Below are 19,464 nucleotides of genomic sequence, written 5' to 3' on the forward strand. Positions count from 1 at the left end.
GCTTTAACCTTGAAAGATGAGAGCTCTCCAAGGTTTAAAAAAAAAAAAAAGGCAGAAAGCAGTCAAGTGCTCACTCTCTCATTCTCAATTTCTAGGTGTTCCATCCGTGCTCAGCAAAGAGTAGCACTTGAAACTCACAGAACGAATATGGAATGTTATTTTGAAAATCAGGGGCTAGTGCTCTGGTATAGTGGGTAAAGCTACCACTTGCGGTACCAGCATCTCATATGGGCACCAGTTCATATCCTGGTTGCTCCACTTCCACTCTCTGCTATGGCCTGAGAAAGTAGTAGAAGATGGCCCAAGTACTTGGACCCCGTACCCATGTGGGATACCCGGAAGAATCATCTGAGATGCTCCTGGCCATTTGGGAAGCGAATCAGTGGATGGAAGATCTCTCTCTCCCTCTCTCTCTCCCTCTCTCTCTCTCTCTTGCTCTGCAACTCTGCATTTCAAATAAATATATAAACCATAAAAAAGAAGAAAATCAAACATACAAATAGTTTTTAAAATTTATGAGAGGCAGAAAGAGATCAACAGGCAGAGAGATCTCCCATCTGCCAGCTCACAGCCCAGATGCCCACAATGGCCACGACTGAGGCAGGGCTAGAGCCAGGAGATGGAACTCAATCTAGATCTCCCCTATGGGCGGCAGGAACCCAATCATTTGAACCATCGCCCGCTGCCTCCCAGGGTCTCTATTAGCAGGAAGCTAGAATCAGGAGTCAAAGCAGGTAAAACGTCCACCCCAAAGGGTCAAAATCTGTGCACAAAAGGTGCTGAACAAAGTACTTTGTCAAAAATAGGTGAATCATTGCCCGAGTTCTTACGGTGAAAATTGTTATTTAGGGAAGCACTGTCATTGCCAAGCTGCTCTCAGCAGTGCACTGAGAGTCAGGGGACAAGGTTAATAGGTGCCCATAAAGTATACATCTTCCTGTTACCATTTTTCATTGATATGATCACAAAGTAAATCTAAAGTGGAAACAAAATACATTTCAAATTAATAACTGGCAAATAATCATCTCAGGCATTTGCTTAATGGCCATTAGAACCCGTACCTCACCCCAGGCATGATGTTGAAAGAATTCCTGTCTTCTTGCTGACACATTCTACACGGAGAGCGTAAACATGTCCACAGCTAAGGTAGGTGTCCACTGTGCTGGTCAGTATTAATATTACACTTGGGCTGAACAGAGAACACACAGCAGGGGCTGATGCACGCTGCATAACCGTGCTAGCCCTGTTATTTATGCAGGTCCAATTAGCTGCTCCTGAAACAGAAGACCCACCAGGAAGCAGGTGGCTCAGCAGGCAGGCTTGTGCTTCGTGCCCACAGTGCTCAGCCGGAGAAGGTTCTGGCAAGCGAGCACTGTCTTCACCTGCAGCCGATAATGGAGAATCCCCCAGGGCAGGAACACCTCCAGCTACCACTGACGCACACCCACCTCGTTGATCTGCTCAGACTCCAGTCTGCGGTAATTCTACACGACTGAGTTTCCCCCAGGACTTAGCCAAGCCCTTTGCCTGCCACCCTCAAGGAGCCTTTTTAAAACCTTTCAATTAAGCTCTTTAGAGCTCCAAAAAGCAAACTCTGGAGACTTCCTCCACACCCTTATTCCCAAAAGGGTGCACCTGTAGTGTTCCGCCCACATTCAGACTGCACAACCAACTGTGCCCACGGCGAGGGGAGGGTTTCACCACAGGAGAGCCCTCCGCACTCCCTGCTGCTCTCCTTTCATGCTAGGAGAAACTGAGGTATAGAAACCCTGAGCCTGGGCCCAGGACTGCCCGTGGGCCCTGGCCTGACTTCTCCCGGGCCGTAGAGACACCATGCGTCCCAGTGCTTTCAGCCAGGGGTGACAAGAAGGAAAAAAAAAAAAACAATCTGAAATGTCCTACATTGAATTACAGGGGCTAGAGGATGGAGAGGGGAAGTTAGCCGTTAACAGCTATGGGGCGAAGTCAGCAGCAGATGGCATGACATTCCTGCAGGTGTGTGGAAAGCTGAGCTCAAATCAGAGCTGACCACCAGGGCCACTGCATCCCGTTTCCGTGTAGCCCTGACCGATCCAGAAGCTGCCATCACTCCTCCTCGCAGCCTGTCTGCCTGTCCCGGAGCTCTGCCCACTCCCCACGCCCCCGCCTCTCTTACCTCTTAGTCAATTTAGATTCAGTGTGAATCTCTTCCCTCCCCCATGTTTTTGTGACAAAAATACTCTCAGCTCTAGAGCTAATGGACATCTTTCCAAATACTGACTGGCCTTGCTTCCGGATGTGTGGGAAGCTGTCCCAGGGCTTGGTCCTTTTCCTGACTAGCATCTGCAATGACTCAATAAAACTTTGAGAGGGCGCTGATCAGCCTCAAGCATTTCAGATGAACAGGGGCACAGGGTAGAGCTGGCTTTTCAGGAGGTGCAACTCCAGGAGTTCTGAACCCTGGGGCTTTGGAGTCTGATTGGAAAGACATTGTCCGAGTATACTTGAATTTTCTCCATATACAAATTGATTTTCTAACCTTGTCAAACCTGTGCCATCCACGTCCCTTGAAAGTGGGCTACTTTGATGCCCCTCTACAGTGACCCTATTGTGTGCTCAGGGACCCCAATCCATGAGGCTCCACTGGAAAGTTTAGTCAGCACTGGCAAAGAAGGGAAAGAAAGGGTCAGAGTTCAGTGGTTTTATGATGCAGCCAGTGGTCAGAACTTTGGACTTGAAACCTGGCCCGGGTGCCTGTGTCTTCAGGGAAGGCTTGAAGGTGGCTCGGCAGAGCAGTGGCCTGCACCCTCGCATGGCTCTGGGTAGCCTGCCCTGCCCAACCAATGAAAGCTCCTTCACCCTTTCCAGCCTTCCTCACTGGTTTCGGCAGCTGGGCCTTTGCCAGCAACCAAGGGAGAGGCACTGGGCTGAGCTGACTCGTTTAGGACAAGTGATTCCTTCTGGAGGAGAAATCCCATTCACTCAGACACTGGAGCAATGATGTGCTGACTGACAGATGTGACTACTTTTCACTGCAGGTAGGAAACTGTTCCATAACCCATGCTAATAGGATTCCTGGTTTCTGTAGGGCCTTGGAAACTAGTAATTTTCAGACAGGCAGCACAGCCCGTTCAGTGAACTTTCTGCCCTGGGTAAATTCCCTCTCCCGTGGCTCCTCACGGGAGCAAGGAGTGGATTCCTGGAAGGGGGCACTTGGAGCTGCATGGGTGTTTCCTCCTGCGCTTTGTCTGAAAATGCACCTGAGCAAATCACACTTGGGGATATTTCATGGGCTTGCAGAGACGTATTCTAGAATTCTCAACTGCTCTGGGAATTGGCATTAAATGAGATCCACCAGCCAATCTGGTTAGCAGTGAAAGGGAGCATCACTTTCCCAGTCATGGCATCGCACAGTAACTCCTCCCTCCACGCACATCATGTCTGAAGGGAACATGAAGACAGACTAAATGCAGAGAGCCTCTGCCTCAAGCTGTCTGACACCACCAACTGTTGTCTAAGGTAGATAATGGTTTTTTCAAAAATAAGGTTCTCTGATAGGAAAAACTCCTTTTGAATGTTTGTCAATATTTGACCCTTTTAGGTTTATTATTTAAAAATTTTATCAATTGGTTTTGACTTGAGTTTAAAATCGCAGCCACAATCTGTGGGTCAATAGTGTCTCTTGCTGAAGCTTCCGAGGTATTTTGTTACTGCTATGGTTATTTAAACATTCCTACCCCACCATAGGCCATCTGCTAGTTTGGTGTTTTAACTGACCCACAGTTGTACATCTTGATGGCCTCCAGTGTGATTTTTCAATATACATATATTCAGTGTGAAATGATACCCATCACCTCAAATAGGAAGTCTGGTTTGAGTGGGTCACAGCTATTTCTTTTGACGGAGGCAGGGAGGTGGTGATAGCCAGAGGAACTGCCCTGCCCAGCTGCTACAGCTGGCTGACCCATGTGACAGCCCAGTCAGCACCTCCAAAACTCTCTTCCAGGTACCGCTCAAATTTCCCTTCTGCTTCAGTGGAAACCACAAGGCCTGTGATGCTGCAGCTTTATAACCAGTGCCATTCATAAATACCCACCATGGCTGCAGTCTGCATCCCTGTGATGACTTCCACTTCATCATAATTACCATGGCTGATGTTCTCATTCCCATCATGCACCTGACACCATGACACTTCTGAGAGATCCAGAAACAGCACAGAAATGGCCGCAACTCAAGCCCCATCCCCAACTCCACCCTTCTGAACGTCTGATTGAGCCCTGTCCAGACAGCAGCCCCTATGGCTCCAGATCCTAGAGGACTGCTTGAACCTTGCTGATGGCTGCTCCTTCTCTCTTAAGCTTGCCCGTGCTCATTCCTTGAGTGTGTACTTTTGCTTCAGAGGAATCTCGCTTTCCTGCTTGCATTCATCTAGGTCTCTTCCTTGAATTCCTTCTTGCATGGAGACCAAGAACCTATGGGGGTAGGGAATGTCTGGCCTCAGGCTTTGGGAGACCTTCGAAAACATTTGGTCTGGCCCTGTCAATTCAAAATTCAATACATCTATAGCAGGCTAATTTTTCAAGTTCATGATTTTGTATGGCCCATGAATGATGTTATAAATATCTAAATGGGGGCCGCACTGTGGCATAGTGGATAAAGCTGCTGCCTGCAGTGCTCACATCCAATGTGGGCACTGGTTTGAGTCCCAGCTGCTCCACTTGCAATCCAGCTCCCTGCTAAGTGCTAAGTGCATTGGGAAAGCAGTGGAAGATGACCCAAGTGCTTGGGTCTGTACACTCACGTAGGAGATCTGGAAGAAGCTCCTGGCTCCTGACTAAAGATCGGTCCAGCTCTGGCTGTTGCAGCCATTTGGGGACTAAACCAATGGATGGAAGATACTTCTCTGTAACTCTGCCTCTCAAATAAATAAATAAATCTTTTTTTAAAAATCTAACTGGTCCTTGGCAAGAAAAAGGTGCCCCACCCCTGAGAGCCAGGAGCCACCACACAACACTGTCTACATGGCCTGCCACCTGCCACCTGTCCTAAAGAGGCAGCAAATGCAAAATTATATGACTGGGAAAACCTAAGCTCAACACTTCAAGAGGCAGTTCTGGTGATTTTGTTTTTATTTAAGAGTTCCTGTCTACCGGTTTATAATGCCAACAAAAGCCAGGGGTGAGGAGCTCAGTCCAGGTTTTCCCATGTGGGTGGTGGAACCCAAATACTGGAGCCATCACCTCCTGCCTCCCAGGGCCTGCATGGGCAAGGAGCTCAGTTAGCAGTGGAGCCAGGAGAGGAACTCAGGGGCTCTGATGTGGGCTATTGGCATCCTAACCAGCAGCTTAACTTCTAGGCCAAACTCTCACCCCCCACTTTGCTTTTAAGGAAATGAGGACACTGAGTTGTTAAGAATAAGAGAGAATGACCCAGATTGACCTTGCTTTGGAGAGCAGATTTTAGATTTCTGTACATAATCCATGCATAGAATTTGTCAAGCAGTATTATTACAAGTAATTTGTGCTATCAATTGTTTGCTGATACACAAACTCAGTAGAGGCTGAGACCCCTGTAGAAGGAATTGTGACTCCACACAAACTTCCTCTGCAGCTGTCACAATTTAAAATTTTTTTCTTATTGCTAGGAAAATGAAAGTATGCTAGAGAGCTGTCCCCAGAGCCTGGAGGAAGGTTAGCTGAAAATCTGGTAGTAGGCTTTTAGGAATTTTTTAGTACTTAAAATGATCTGTAGTATCACCATGACCGTTCTGAATCATAGGAGGAGTGAAGCCACCCTCAACTGTGGGTCCCCAACTCCACAACATCAGAGAAATTTTCAAATTGAAGCAAAAGCAAGCAGAAGTTTGAAACCAGAGAGAACTGGACTCAAATCACCCTACCACTTGAAGGCTGTGCACAATCCTGTAAGGGTGGGAATGACAAGATAATGTGGCACTCAGTACTGGGCCTTGTGCGAGAGACTAGTTCACTCCCCAAACACTTGTAATTGTTGGGCGCCAAGAACTCAATCCAGGCCTCCCACATTGGTGGCAGGCCCACTGCTACCTGAGCCACCACTGCTGCCTCCCAGGGTCTGTGTTGGAAGGAAGCTGGAGTCAGGAGCCAAAGTCAGACCTCCAACTCAGGCACCGCAAATACTCAGCAATCTGTGGTCAGCACATGAATTACAGCGAAGATCACGCTTTCTTGAAAGACTTACATTATTAACTTTTCTGAATAAAGGGCACACCATTTGTCAGCCAAACCTCCCTTATGGCAGATCTAATGTTCTAGGTACTAAGATAGCTTCTAAGGTAGCTACGACACCTGTGCTATCACAGAAGGCCAATTGGTCATCAGTCACAAAATGTAGTGAGTGGGCCACTGCACCAGGTTTGCCAACAGTGCAAGTGTGGAAAGCCGATTTCTGGGCCATACAGAAGGCAGGCTGTATGATCAGGACTGACTAGGCTGTGCCGCAGTAACAGACAAAGCTGAAACACTCAGGTCTGTTTGTCCCTCCTGCAAAACCTGCCTTGGTTTGCAAGTCATCCAGGGAGCTGCCAAGCAGGGACACCTGGGGATTCAGGCTGTTTCTGTCTTGTGGCTCCACCAAGTGGAGACAAGGCCTCTTGCCGTTACTACAGCGGGGGAAGGAGAGGGAGGGGCTCCTGTCAGGTCTGCTCACTGATTAGGGCCAGAACTGCCAGGGCCTGGAAAATGCGGTTCTCACAGCAGGGTGTGATGCACAGCAGTACTTGAAGCCGCAGGATAAATCAGTACTATCTCTTGGCTGATTTGGGGAGGGGAGTATCTTTTGAATTGGCATATAAAATATATGACTTCTAAACACAAAATGCATCATGTTTCAAGGAAATTTATACAGCTTTGTGCAGGCAAAATCAGACTACTCCTGCAGGCCAACAGCGGTCAGCCCCGCTCAGCGTTCTGGGTTGTCAGGGACACTTTGATGGGAAACTTAGAGCAGGTACCTGCCTGGTTAAGTTTCCTCTTCCTCAGGACATAGCCTGCAACCCACCTGGTCCTCCAGGACCTACATAATAATCATGTTACACTGTATCTTTGAAAAATTGTCAGAGTGCTATTGAAATACTATGTACATGGTCCTAATATACATTTAACTCCTACGTAGAACAAGTATTAGATAGATTATAAACACTACGATATAAATCAAGTATCATTACGTATGACAACAGGTAACATACAGAGATCACTGCTAAGCAGAATTCTTATGGGCAAGTTAAACACAGTAGGTAGAATTCATGAAAAATAAACCAAGGAACTGCTTTTAGAGTTTTGTGATAACTTTTCTCCATGCAGCATGCTATAGAGAAAGGTACACAGATCCAGGAAGCAGGACAGCTGGCGGACTTTTGATAAAACCTGTTTCGTTCTATTTTCTCCCATTTTTCATCTATAAAGAGACTGGATTGGGTTAGTACAGGGAAGTCTAGAATTCTAAATTGTTTTTTTCTCACCCTTTGCTCTTATCATTTCTGTGGGCATGATTTTCTGAATGCATGTAACATAAGATAATTAGCACCTAAACCTTTTCCTGTACATTCTGACAATGACTAATTCAGCTACTTGAAATATATTCACTTCCTTAAAAATTCTCAGCATATTGACTGGTAGAAATCAGTAAATTAGCCAATGTCTTAAAAATCAAAGGTGGAAGAACGATTGCAGATTAAACGAGATTAGAAATCACCATTGGATGCAATGAATAGTCCAGGATTTTTTGCCATGAAGAGCACTACTGGGACAATTGGCAACATTTGAATGAGGACCTCTGGCTACACAGTATTAGATATCAGTGTTGTATCCATTTCCTGATTCTGATCATTGTGCTAGGATTAGATTATATAATAGAAAATGACCTTGTTTCCAGAATTATACACTGCAATATCTAGGGACCAAGGTGCCTCACATCTGCCATGGAGAGAGCACGCACGTGCACCAAGGTGGCAAACATTAACATTTGGGAAACTGGGATGAAAGGTCCCTGGCAATTCTTTGCACTATTCTTGTAACTTTTCTGTAAATCTGAAATTGTGTGAAAATAAAAAATTAAAAGAAAAAAGATGAGCATCTGAATGACAACTTGTTTGATGGTTACATATAGTACTTCATTGGAAACCAGATGTAGAAAGATTAATGGGAAGTGCAAAATTGTACCAGAAAAGAGCCCTCCCTATTCATTTACATTGTTTTGGAATTTAAAAAACTTTACATAATAGACACAACAAACCACATTGTATATGGTATTAAAGGATGGACCTGGTAAACACAGTGGTCTAGGAATTCTTATTTAATAAATATGTTATAATCTCATTCTGTTTGTAGCTTCTTTTCTTTCACATTCTGTTGTGGTAAATCTTTACCTATAGCTGGTTTTATAGCTTAAAGTCTCTTCATAGACAACTCACAGGAAGAGTTTCATTCAGAATATATGTGGAAACTTACCCAAGAGCTGGTGTTGTGGCGCAGTGGTTAAGCTACTGCTTGTTATGTGGGCATCCCATATAAGCACCAGTTTGAGTCCTGGCTGCTCCACTCCCGACCTATCCCTCTGATAATGGCCTGGGAAAGCAGCAGAAGACACCCAAGTACTTGGGCCCCTGCCACCCACATGAGTGATTCAGGTGCTCAGCATGTACTGATTTAGCACTTACTGTATGCCAGACGTGGTTCTAGGTATTGAAGGTGCAGGCAACACAGGTGTAACAAAAACAACATGAATAAAATCATGGTGTCTGCCTTCATGCAGGTTACAGCCCAATCCTGAGCACTCAGGTGCAGGGCTATGTGTAAGTTTTTGCAAACTTGGTACCTCCTAAGGACTTTGCAACAGAACCATAGTAATGTTCACTGATGAACCTGATGATGTGTGCACTGCCTGCAGAACTCTTTATGCTATGATTAGATCATTTTATCATTTAAGATGGACCTCATCTAGCAAGAAAAATCAATCATACAAGATTCCTAAAAGCCATTTGGAACCTGTTTCTTTTGGGGCATCTCAATACCCTTGTACCCTTGTCTTACTTAAATATAAAAATTGCAACAAATTCCCAGCTGAAGGAAGGAACTGTGAACTACTGTAAACATACTTCAATGTCCAGTTATCCCACTGTTGACTCATGTACAGAAACTTTCTCAAATGACAGCTTTTGTTCTGTGTGCTCTGCAACACACATTTGACAGATTCATAGCTGTCATATACACACATCAGGTGACAGGGTTCCTCTTCATTAATCTCCCTATAATGAAAGTTAGAAAATACTGCTGTGGTAGGTGAAACTGCTCCCTGTGACACTGGCTTCTCAAATAAGCGCCGGATCCAGTCCTGGCTGTTCCATTCCTGATCCCTGCTAATGGCCTCAGAAGGCAGCAGAATATGGCCCAATTGGTTGGCTCCTGCTATCCATGTGGGAGACCTGATGGAGTTCCAGGTTCCTGGCTTTGGCCTGGCCCAGTCCCAGCAGTTGCAGCCATTTGGGAAGTGAACCAGCAGATGGAAGATTTCTCTCATTCTGCATTTCAAATAAATTAAAAAAAAAAAAACTTAAAAAAAATGTGTTGGGGCTGGTGCTGTGGCATAGCGGGTAAGGCCACCGCCTGCGGTGCTGGCATCCCATATGGGTGCTGGTTTGAGGCCTGGCTGCTCCACTTCTGATCAAGCTTTCTGCTATGGCCTGGGAAAGCAGTAGAAGATGGCTCAATTCCTTGGGCCCCTGCCCCACGTGGAAGGCCCAGAGGAGGCTCCTGGCTCCTGGCTTCGGATCTGCTCAGCTCCAGCTGTTGCAGCCAATTGGAGAGTGAACCAGAAGATGGAAGACCTCTCTCTCTCTCTGTCTCTCTCTCTCTCATTGCCTCTCCTTCTCTCTATGTGTAACTCTGACTTTCAAGTAAAATAAACAAATCTTTAAAAAAAAAAGTGTTGAGTAGGAAAGATAAATCAGAGAAAACTTGAGAGAAACAGCAGATCAAGACTGAATAATCATATGCAGGAAATGATGCAGGTGGTAGGAGTTCCTGGGGCCAGTGTTGTGGCATAGCAGTATCCCATATGGGCGCAGGTCAATGTCCCAGCTGCTTCACTTCTGATCCCTGCTAATGGCCTGGGAAAAGCAGCAGAAGACAGTCCAGGTGCTCGGGCCCCTGCACCCATGTGGGGACCTGAAGGAGCTCCTGGCTCCTGGCTTCAGTCTGGCCTAGTTCCAGCTGTTGCAGCCATTTGGAGAGTGAACCAGCAAAGATGAAAGGTCTCTCTGTCTCTCTCTCTCTCTCTCTCTCTCTCTGTAACTCTTCCAAATAAACAAATAAATCTTTTTTTAAAAATGTAATTTCTATTTCTAAGGAATTTGTGATATAATTGGAATGATGAAACATACCTAAACAATATAAGAATATTAGTATAGGGGAGAAAGCAGTTGATGTGTTATAAAAAGTATACTAGCACTCTTGAAGGTGATTGCTTCTGGGTGCCACTAGGTTTTTTTGTTTGTTTGTTTTGTTTTTTTGTTTTACAGGCAGAATTAGACAGTGAGAGAGAGAGACAGAGAGAGAAAGGTCTTCCTTCTGTTGGTTCGCCCCCCAAATGGCCACCACGGCCAGCACACTGCACCAATCCGAAGCCAGGAGCCAGGTGCTTCTTCCTGGTCTCCCATGCGGGTACAGGGACCCAAGCACTTGGGCCATCCTCCACTGCCCTCCCGGGCCACAGCAGAGAGCTGGACTGGAAGAGGAGCAACCGGGACAGAATCCGGTGCCCCAATCGGGACTAGAACCCGGGGTGCCGGCACCGCAGGTGGAGGATTAGCCAAGTGAGCCCCTGTGCCGGCCGCCACTAGGTTTGAAGGGCTTTTTGATATACTCAGACTTCAATTTTAGTTTTCCTGTCAACAATGTGAAAATTTCCACACTTGAAAGAGGACAGAAAAATCACTCCCCAGTGCTGTGAAACCATTATACATCCTAAAACAGGCGCTAGCCCAAGAACATTTTTTTTACCATCTTTTTTTTTTTTTTTTAAATATTTATTTGAAAGGCAGTTAGAGACCGATCTTCCATTCATTGATTTACCACCACCACCACCCCCAAAAGGCCATAATGGCTGGAGCTGGGCCAGGCCAAAACCAGGAGCCAGGAACTTTTGGGTCTCCCATGTGGGTGCAGGAGCCCAAGCACTTGGGCCATCTTCCACTGCTTTCTGAAGCACATTAGCAGGGAGCCAGATTGGAAGTGGAGCAGCTGGATTTGAATCGGTGCCCATATGGGATATCGTCATCACTGGCAGTGGCTTAAACTGATAAGCTGTAGAACCGGCCCACCAAGAAAGGTATTTTCACCCAGAGATGTCTTGCTTGAAAAATTCCAGCTCACATTTAAGAAATGTGCCCAGGCCAGCGCCGTGGCTCAATAGGCTAATCCTCCGCCTTGTGGCGCCGGCACACCGGGTTCTAGTCCCGGTCGGGGCGCCGGATTCTGTACTGGTTGCCCCTCTTCCACGCCAGCTCTCTGCTATGGCCAGGGAGTGCAGTGGAGGATGGCCCAAGTGCTTGGGCCCTGCACCTGCATGGGAGACCAGGAAAAGTACCTGGTTCCTGGCTTCGGATCAGCGTGATGGGTTGGCTGCAGCGCGCCGGCCGCGGCGGCCATTGGAGGGTGAACCAACGGCAAAAGGAAGACCTTTCTCTCTGTCTCTCTCTCTCTCACTATCCACTCTGCCTGTAAAAAAAAAGAAAAGAAAAAGAAAAAGAAATGTGCCCAATGGGAGCTTCTGGAAGCATAAAGGTATATCTCCAGTCCAGTATTGCTGCTACTTCCTTTTTTTTTTTTTAAGATTTTTATTTATTTATTTATTTGAAAGTCACAGTTACACAGAGAAAGGAGAGGGAGGGAGGGAGGGAGGGAGGGAGGGAGAGAGAGAGAGATAGGCCTTCCATCCAATGGTTCACTCTCCAGTTGGCCACGATGGCCAGAGCTGCGCTGATCTGAAGCCAGGAGCCAAGAGCCAGGAGCTTCTTCCAGGTCTCCCATGTGAGTGCAGGGGCCCAAGGACTTGGGCCATCTTCTACTGATTTCCCAGGCCACAGCAGAAATGGAGCAGCCGGGACTCGAACTGGCGCCCATATGGGATGCCGGCGCTTCAAGCCAGGGTGTTAACCCACTGCACCACAGCGCCGGCCCCTGCTACTTCCTTCTGTTTATGAGAGATCCAGCAGCAAGCCAAGCTCAACTGGCATCTGTTCCCCTGATCTCACACCATGACAGTCCCCACAGATTCCTGTGGTATGTGGGGATCTCTCCCCACCAGTAGGCAAGAAATCAGTCTGACAAGCTGGGTATCTCTAATTCATTTCATTTCTGACACTATCTATGTGGAGATCCCACAAATTTGGGATTCAGTTTCCAAGAATATCCCCCCTGTAGGTGCCAGCCACAAACTCCAGGTTATTTTATCTGTGCTGAAGCAACAAGCTATAAAAGAGGGTTCCCAATACCCATTGATGGGGTTTGATTAATGTGACTGAATGGTTCAGAGTACTCAGGGAAACGCTTACCAGTTACTGGTTTATTATGAAGAATATTATGGGACACAAAGAGACACAAAGGGCAAGGAAGGGCAGAAGTGGTGCAGAGCTTCCATGTTCTCTCTGGGCAAGGCACTCTCAAGAAACCTCCATGGGCCCGGCTCTGTAGCATGGCAGGTAAAGCCGCCGCCTCCAGTGCTGGCATTCCATATGGGTGCCGGTTCTAGTCCTGGCTGCTCCACTTCCAATCCAGCTCTCTGCTATGGCCTGGGAAAGCAGTTGAAGATGGCCCAAGTTCTTGGGCCCCTGCACTCGCATGGGAGACCTGGAGGAGGCTCCTGGCTTCAGATTGGCACAGCTCTGGCCATTGTGGCCAACTGGGGAGTGAACCAGCAGATAGCAGATGGAAGATCTCTCCCTCCCTCCCTCTCCCTCTCTCTCTCTCTCTCTCTGCCTCTCCTTCTCTATGTAACTCTTTCAAATAAATAAATAAATCTTTAATAAATGAAAGAAAGAAACCTCCATATGTTCAGCTACCCAGAAGCCTCTGTACCCTCTACTTTGGGTATTAATAGAGGTTTCACCATTTAAGGCATGACTGATTAAATCAGTGGCCGCTGGGGATCAACTTAACCTTCAGTCATTCCCCCTGCCCAGAGCCTGGGGAGTAAGGCTGCCAGCCAACAAGGGAACTCGCTAGCATAGAAAAAGATGCTATCACTTTGGAGATTCCAAAGACTTTAGGAATATGCAAGAAAAAGGGGCCAAAAACCAACTTTGTATTTCACAGTATCACAGTACACTTTCTCTGTTTTGCCTCTGAGTTTCCTTAAAGTGAGGCAATACACTTTATGTAGTCATGTATTTTGCTTACTGATATCTTAAATCTTTTTTTTAAAGAATTATTTTATTTATTTGAAAGACAGTTACAGAGAGAGGTAGAGCCAGAGAGAGAGGGGTCTTCCATTCTGCTGGTTCACTCCCCAAATGACCGCAATGGCCAGAGCTGAGCTGATCCGAAACCAGGAGCCAGGAGCTTCTTCTAGGTCTCCCACGTGGGTGCAGGGGCCCAAGGACTTGGGCCATCTTCTACTGCTTTCCCAGGCCATAGCAGAGAACTGGATCGGAAGAGGGGCAGCCAGGACACCAACCAGTGCCCATATGGGATGCCGGTACTGCAGACTGGGGCTTTAGCCCACTGCACCACAGCATCGGCCCTGGTACCTTAAATCTTTAAGATTGATATATTTATTCGAAAGGCAGATGACACACAGAAAGAGATCCTCTATCCACTGGTGCACTCTCCAAGTGCCTCCAATAGCCAGGGCTAGGCCAGAACCAAAGCCAGGAGCCAGGAGCTCCATCCAAGTCTCCCATGTGGATGACAAGAACCCAACTACTTGGCGATCCCCTGCTGCCTTCCGAAGTGCTTAGCAGGACTTGAACTGCTCCAGTGAGATGTGATGCAGGTGTCCCAAGCAACAGCTTAACCTAACCATAACACCTGCCCCTTAATTCTTTCCTACAGAAAAAGATCTAGAAGACATATGAAGAGAGAAAAATTGAAGGTCCAGAAATTCAGTCCAGCTATGGTGATACCTGTTGCTTTTTTGTTCTCTACTTTAGAGTACAAAAATACAGAGTGTCTTCTCCTCTAAACTCACTGCTAACATCTTCAGACTATAGTGAACTCTTGGATCAACTACCAGACAGTAATTGAGTTCAACTTCCAGTTCTGTTATCATGGGTGAACCCAAACAAGTTACTTATCTTTTTATTTACTTATTTATTGAATGATTGTTACTTATCTAAGTCCAAATTTCCTTATTTGTTAAAAGGAGTAAATTACAGGGTTTTTATGAGCAATGCATGTGGCACTGCAAGTGAATACACTACATGGCACACTCCACATGCTCGGTGGTTGCTATTATCCTTATTATCTTCAGTAATCTGTCTCAGTCTCTCCCTGTAGAATTCACCTCTTACTTTGCTACCAAGTCATTATTCTTAAATCAATCTTGATTTTGGGGCCACTGCCTGCAGTGCTGGCATCCCATATGGGTGCCGGTTCAAGTCCCAGCTGCTCCACTTCCAATCCAGTTCTCTGCTGTGGCCTGGGAAAGCAGTGAAGGATGGCCCAAGTCCTTGGGCCCGTGCATCCAAGTGGGAGACTGGAGGAAGTTCCAGGCTCCTGGCTTCAGATGGGTTCATCTTCAGCAGTTGCAGCCATTTGTGGAGTGAACCAGTGGATGCAGGACCTCTCTCTCTCTGTAACTCTGCCTTTCAAATAAATAAATAAATCTTTTTTAAAAATCAATCTTGATTTTGTCAGTCTCTTCTGAGTTCCATGCTTACAGGATGCCTCACCTTCTGCCTGGAAGGTGTAGCCACCACTCACTATCTTAACAAAACTGACAGCAGCCTCATCGTTCATGATGCCCCATCATAACAGACTGGACCGCTTCCCTTCTCCCTACACTCTGCTCTTTCCAGTCTCTGCCTGTGTTCCTGGCACTCCCTCTCTGTGGAATGCCTTACCTGTACATCCATATAGGGTGCTGATCCTCCCAGCTGGGTGCCACCTCCTCCACAAAGCTTGTTTGGATCCCTCCAGCAGAGTGTACTCTCTGGACTCTTGAAATACTTATTTTCTTTCATCTTGGAGAACTGTTAATTAGGTTCACATTGTCTACTGCCCAACCTAAAATATTAAGTCTTTTAAAAGCCAAGGTCCAAATTTGTTTCATTTTACATCCTCATGTCCCACTAGTATAGGGCCACATTCACAAATGTTGACAAATATTTATAGAATGATTAATGAAATATCCATAATAAAATAAGCACATGGCAACAGAAGAGCAAAGTGCTGAAGGAGCCTACTAAAGGGAGGATTTATCTTAGCTGACATCACATTTAAAATGAAGTTCAAGGACCTTAGAACTGTGTTAGGTTCAAGATGATGGGAACAGGAATAAAGGATGCAGGGAGGGAGAGCACAAAGATTGAAGCAGAACTCATGTAGCTGAAATCTAGAAGATGCAAAGGGTGGTCGGTTAGAGGACCCTGAGGATCTCCGAAAGACTTGATCCTAGTGGCCACAGGAAGCTGAAGTTTTTGGGACAGGGACATGATGACCAAGACATGGGAAACTGCTCCGGTTTCAAAGTCTGTGTCCCTCCAAAACTCGCTTGTTGTAACTTAGACCCCTGGGTGCTGGGGCCTTCTGGGAATGGGGTTAACGCCCTTAGAAAGAGGCTCCAGAGAGCTGCCCGGCCCCGTCACTCCTGCCACTGAGGACATATAACTGTGCCCTTCTGTCGTCTGCAGATGCAGCCTAAGGGGCCATCCTGGAAGCAGACACAGAATCCACCAATGCCTAGATCCACAACTGTGAGAAACATTTCTGCTGTTTAAGTGAACCAGGCGGAGGTACCTGTTGGCGGCAGGGACAGACTTGTGATGGTTATGAAGGCAGCCAGGTGTGGCACTGAGAAAGTCCAGGTGAAAGAAGGCAAAGAGGGAGCTGGTGGGAAGATAACCACCACGGGGCAGTGGGAAGGGGCGGACTCCACAGAGCGACACGGGGGTCTATGACCTGGGGCAGTGGGAAGGGGCGGACTCCACAGAGCGACACGGGGGTCTATGAACTGGGACAGGAAAACAAGACTCCACAGAGTGACACAGGGGTCTATGAACTGGGGCAGAAAAACAAGACGTCCTGAGGCAGGCACTGTGGTGCGGGTTAAGCCACTCCTGGGATTCCAACATCCATGTCAGAGTGCCTGTGGTCCAGCCCTCCCTCCACTCCAGGGCTAACTTCCTGCTAATGCACACCCTGGGAGGCAGCAGGTGCCGTGTCACGTACGTGGGAGACCTGACTGGGGTTCCTGGCTCCTAGCTTCAGCCTAGCCCAGTCCTGGCTAATGCGAGCATTTAGGAAGTGAACTGGCAGATGGGTGCTCTGTCTCTCTCCTACACTCTTTCAAATAAGTCAATAAACATATTTACAAAGAAAAACAGAACATGCTTATTTTCACTAACCTCTGAATGAAATGTAGCATGTTTCCGATTACAAACACGTGCACCAAATCACGGAGGCAGTAGGCTTCATCAGACTGATAGAGATTCAGGTTGTGAAAAGAACCAGTGGAATCTGAAGTAGGAAAAAGTTTGGTAAAGCCTTGGTTAGAGACACAGGTCACACTTAAATAATGTTCTCATTATCTTCATGGACAGCTCTTATGGGTAAGGAGTACAGGAAGCATTCTTACATTTCAATTGGAAAATATCACAATTAAATACATTTTGAATACATTGAAAACAAAAGCTGGTTTAGAAGTTTGGTGCGGTGGTTAAGTGACCACGTCCCATGCCATAGGGGGGTACCTGGGTTCAAGTTCCAGCTCTAGCTTCCTTCTACTGTGTGCCCTGGAAGGCAGCAGGCCATGGCTCAAGTTGTTGGGCCCCCACGACCCTCATGGAAGACATGGGTGGAGTTCTGGCTCCTGGCTTTGGCCTGGCCCAGCCCTGGCTGTCGCAGGCACTTAGGGAATGAACCAGTAGATGAAGATCTGTCTCTCTGCCTTTCAAATACATTTTAAAAAATTCTTAAAATAAGAAAAAAAAAAACAACCATGTGTGGGGACTGAGCGCTGGAAGAGCATTCAAGATGAATAAAACGGTAAGTCTGACCATGGAAATGCTGAATTTCAGGTGTTGACCAAGCTCATGTTACACAGAGCATCTCTTTTCTTGTTCCCAGTAGCCTCCAGCTGCAGGGAACCCAAACTGTCTCCCTACAGCAGGAGTCTGCATTCCCATTCTGTTCACCCTCCCCTCTCAAAGCACTGAAAACAGTCCAAGGACAACCAACTGTCCGGGTTTGCCTGGGACAGAGGGGCTTTCCAGGACACATTCAATACTAGAACCAGGAAAACCCAAGATAAACTGATGAGCTGGTTACCCTAAAAACCCTTCAAATCTGGCAATGTACGTATGCTAATAAGGCTATATTAATACTACCTACACCAAGAAAAAAACTCTGCTATTTAAAGTTTATTTTGGATCTGAGTTTGTTCATCTGTTCTTCCCACAAGGTAGAAACTCTTCCTTGCAAAGGTAAGAGGGTAACAGAATTAGTCAGCGTGGATCATTCTGTTTACAGAGAGCACTTCACACAGCACTGGCACATACATGCATCCAGCAACCCTCACAAGAACTCTGGGAGACAGATCGCTCTTGCTATCACAGAAGAAAAACACAAGGCTCTGCCCAATGTGTGCTGCTCTACCTCGCACAGCAAGCACCTCCGCTGGCAGAGAACACTGAGATGCTGCGTGTTCCAGAGGAGACGCTGCAAAGCTGCAGGTTCCTTTCTTTTGCCACGTCCCTGATCTCAGTGCTCAGCGTATTGATACACAACAAAATGGAGTGCTAGTTCCTGGCAGAGGAACCTCAAGGTAGAGCCATGGTTAAATTATGGGAAAAGGCAAAAAAGCTAATAATTGATTGCTCAAAACCAGCAAGATTATGTAAGAGTAGCGATAACTTGCATGGCAAAATGGGTGCAAGTGGTACAGACACCATGCTCCTAGGGGCTGGTATTTGGGTGGTGGTGAAGGTGCCACCAAGGGCACTGGGTGGTCCATACTGGAGTCCCTGGGTTTGAGTCGCTGCTCTGCTCGCAATCCCGGCCTCATGCTCATGTGCACTGGGGGAGGCAGAGGGTGATGGGCGGCCCGTACAGGAGACCAAGGAGTGCCCGGCTCCCGGCTTTGCCTGGCCCAGCACCAGCTGACACTTGTGGTGTGAAGCTGCAGATGGAAGATCTGTGCCCCTCCTGGTCTCTCAAACAAAAATAAAAAACAAAATCTCTGCTCCTGGATGCAGCATCTACTCTGAAAATCTGCACTGCAGTGAGCACGCCTGTAAGTATTAGCACAGAAAGACACACGCCCCTGTGTGTGCCTGGATTAATCAATCCAGGAATCTTGGATGGGGGTGGGCATGCAGAGAGCCAGGATAAACCAGGGCAGCCAATCACGACGCAGGGGAGGGACGGGGCCAGGTTCATCGCCCTGTAGCCATGGCAACGCCCACACCAAGCCGGCCCCACCACGCAGCTTCGGGGATCCACAACCCACTGAATTTCTGCACCTGTGCAGCCCGACGAACGCCAAGCAAGATGTCACCACCTGCCAAACCAAGTCCCCACGGCCTCTTCCGCTTCCCCACCCTGTAACTCATCCAAGGCACATCACCTACAGTTCTTTCACCCATATCCACCGCAGGAAGGGGGAGTCCCGAACACCCACGACCCCGTGTGATAAGGACAGGAGGTTCCCCGGCTTCTCCCGCGGGGGTGGACACAGGCGAGTGAGAACCGGATACACACGCGGCGATAACCCGTGCCTGAAAAGGCAAACAGGCCGATACGATCAAAATAATCTCCGCCACGGCTGTCAGGCGAGCGCTGTTTCGCCCCTGCAGGCCACTGCCTCGGCACCGACCAATCGTGTCCAACACAGCCGATTTACAGTTCGCGGAGGGGAAACAAGCAAACTCAGGGCGCACTAGGGTGCGGGCGCGGACCCGGACGGCGCGCCGCGCGAGCGAGGAGCATGACGTATTCGGGAGAGCTTTCCAGAACGGCTCCCCGGCTCCAGCGAGACGCCCAGGCGGCAAATCTCCTTTCAGCCTGCGGAAATGCAATCAGCTCGCACCCCGCTGCGCACGCCGAGAGGCCGCGACCCCAGCGCGGCCGGGAGGGCGGAACCCCCCTCGGACCCCCGTCCTCGCGGGTGGCGGCCCAAGCGCCGAGCCCTCGCCGCCGCCCACCACATCTCTGCGTCCGGAGGAAAAACAAAACCACACCCCGCTCAGGGAAAAGAGCCCCCCCCCCACACACAAAAATTCTGTCGCAGAGC

General features: G+C 47.7%; 1 protein-coding gene across 3 annotated transcripts in view; it reads right to left on the reverse strand.

Moving 5' to 3' along the window:
- NRDE2 (NRDE-2, necessary for RNA interference, domain containing) overlaps positions 1 to 19,217 on the reverse strand; it is an 85,633-nt gene extending 66,416 nt beyond the window's left edge. The window contains exons 1-2 of one of the 3 annotated variants that reach the window (XM_089322654.1): positions 18,695 to 19,217; positions 16,580 to 16,691 (exon numbers count right to left, since the gene is read on the reverse strand). The gene's annotated coding sequence lies outside the window, so the exon portion shown is untranslated. Of the gene's footprint in view, positions 1 to 16,579; positions 17,148 to 18,694 lie in introns of those variants that run through there. The other 2 variants (XM_089322645.1, XM_089322646.1) reach the window with 2 other exon arrangements.
- Between the last annotated feature and the right edge of the window lie 247 nt (positions 19,218 to 19,464).

Source organism: Oryctolagus cuniculus, chromosome 20 (assembly GCF_051225735.1).
Source record: "Oryctolagus cuniculus isolate XC-2025 breed Fujian yellow rabbit chromosome 20, ASM5122573v1, whole genome shotgun sequence".
Lineage (NCBI taxonomy): Eukaryota > Metazoa > Chordata > Mammalia > Lagomorpha > Leporidae > Oryctolagus > Oryctolagus cuniculus.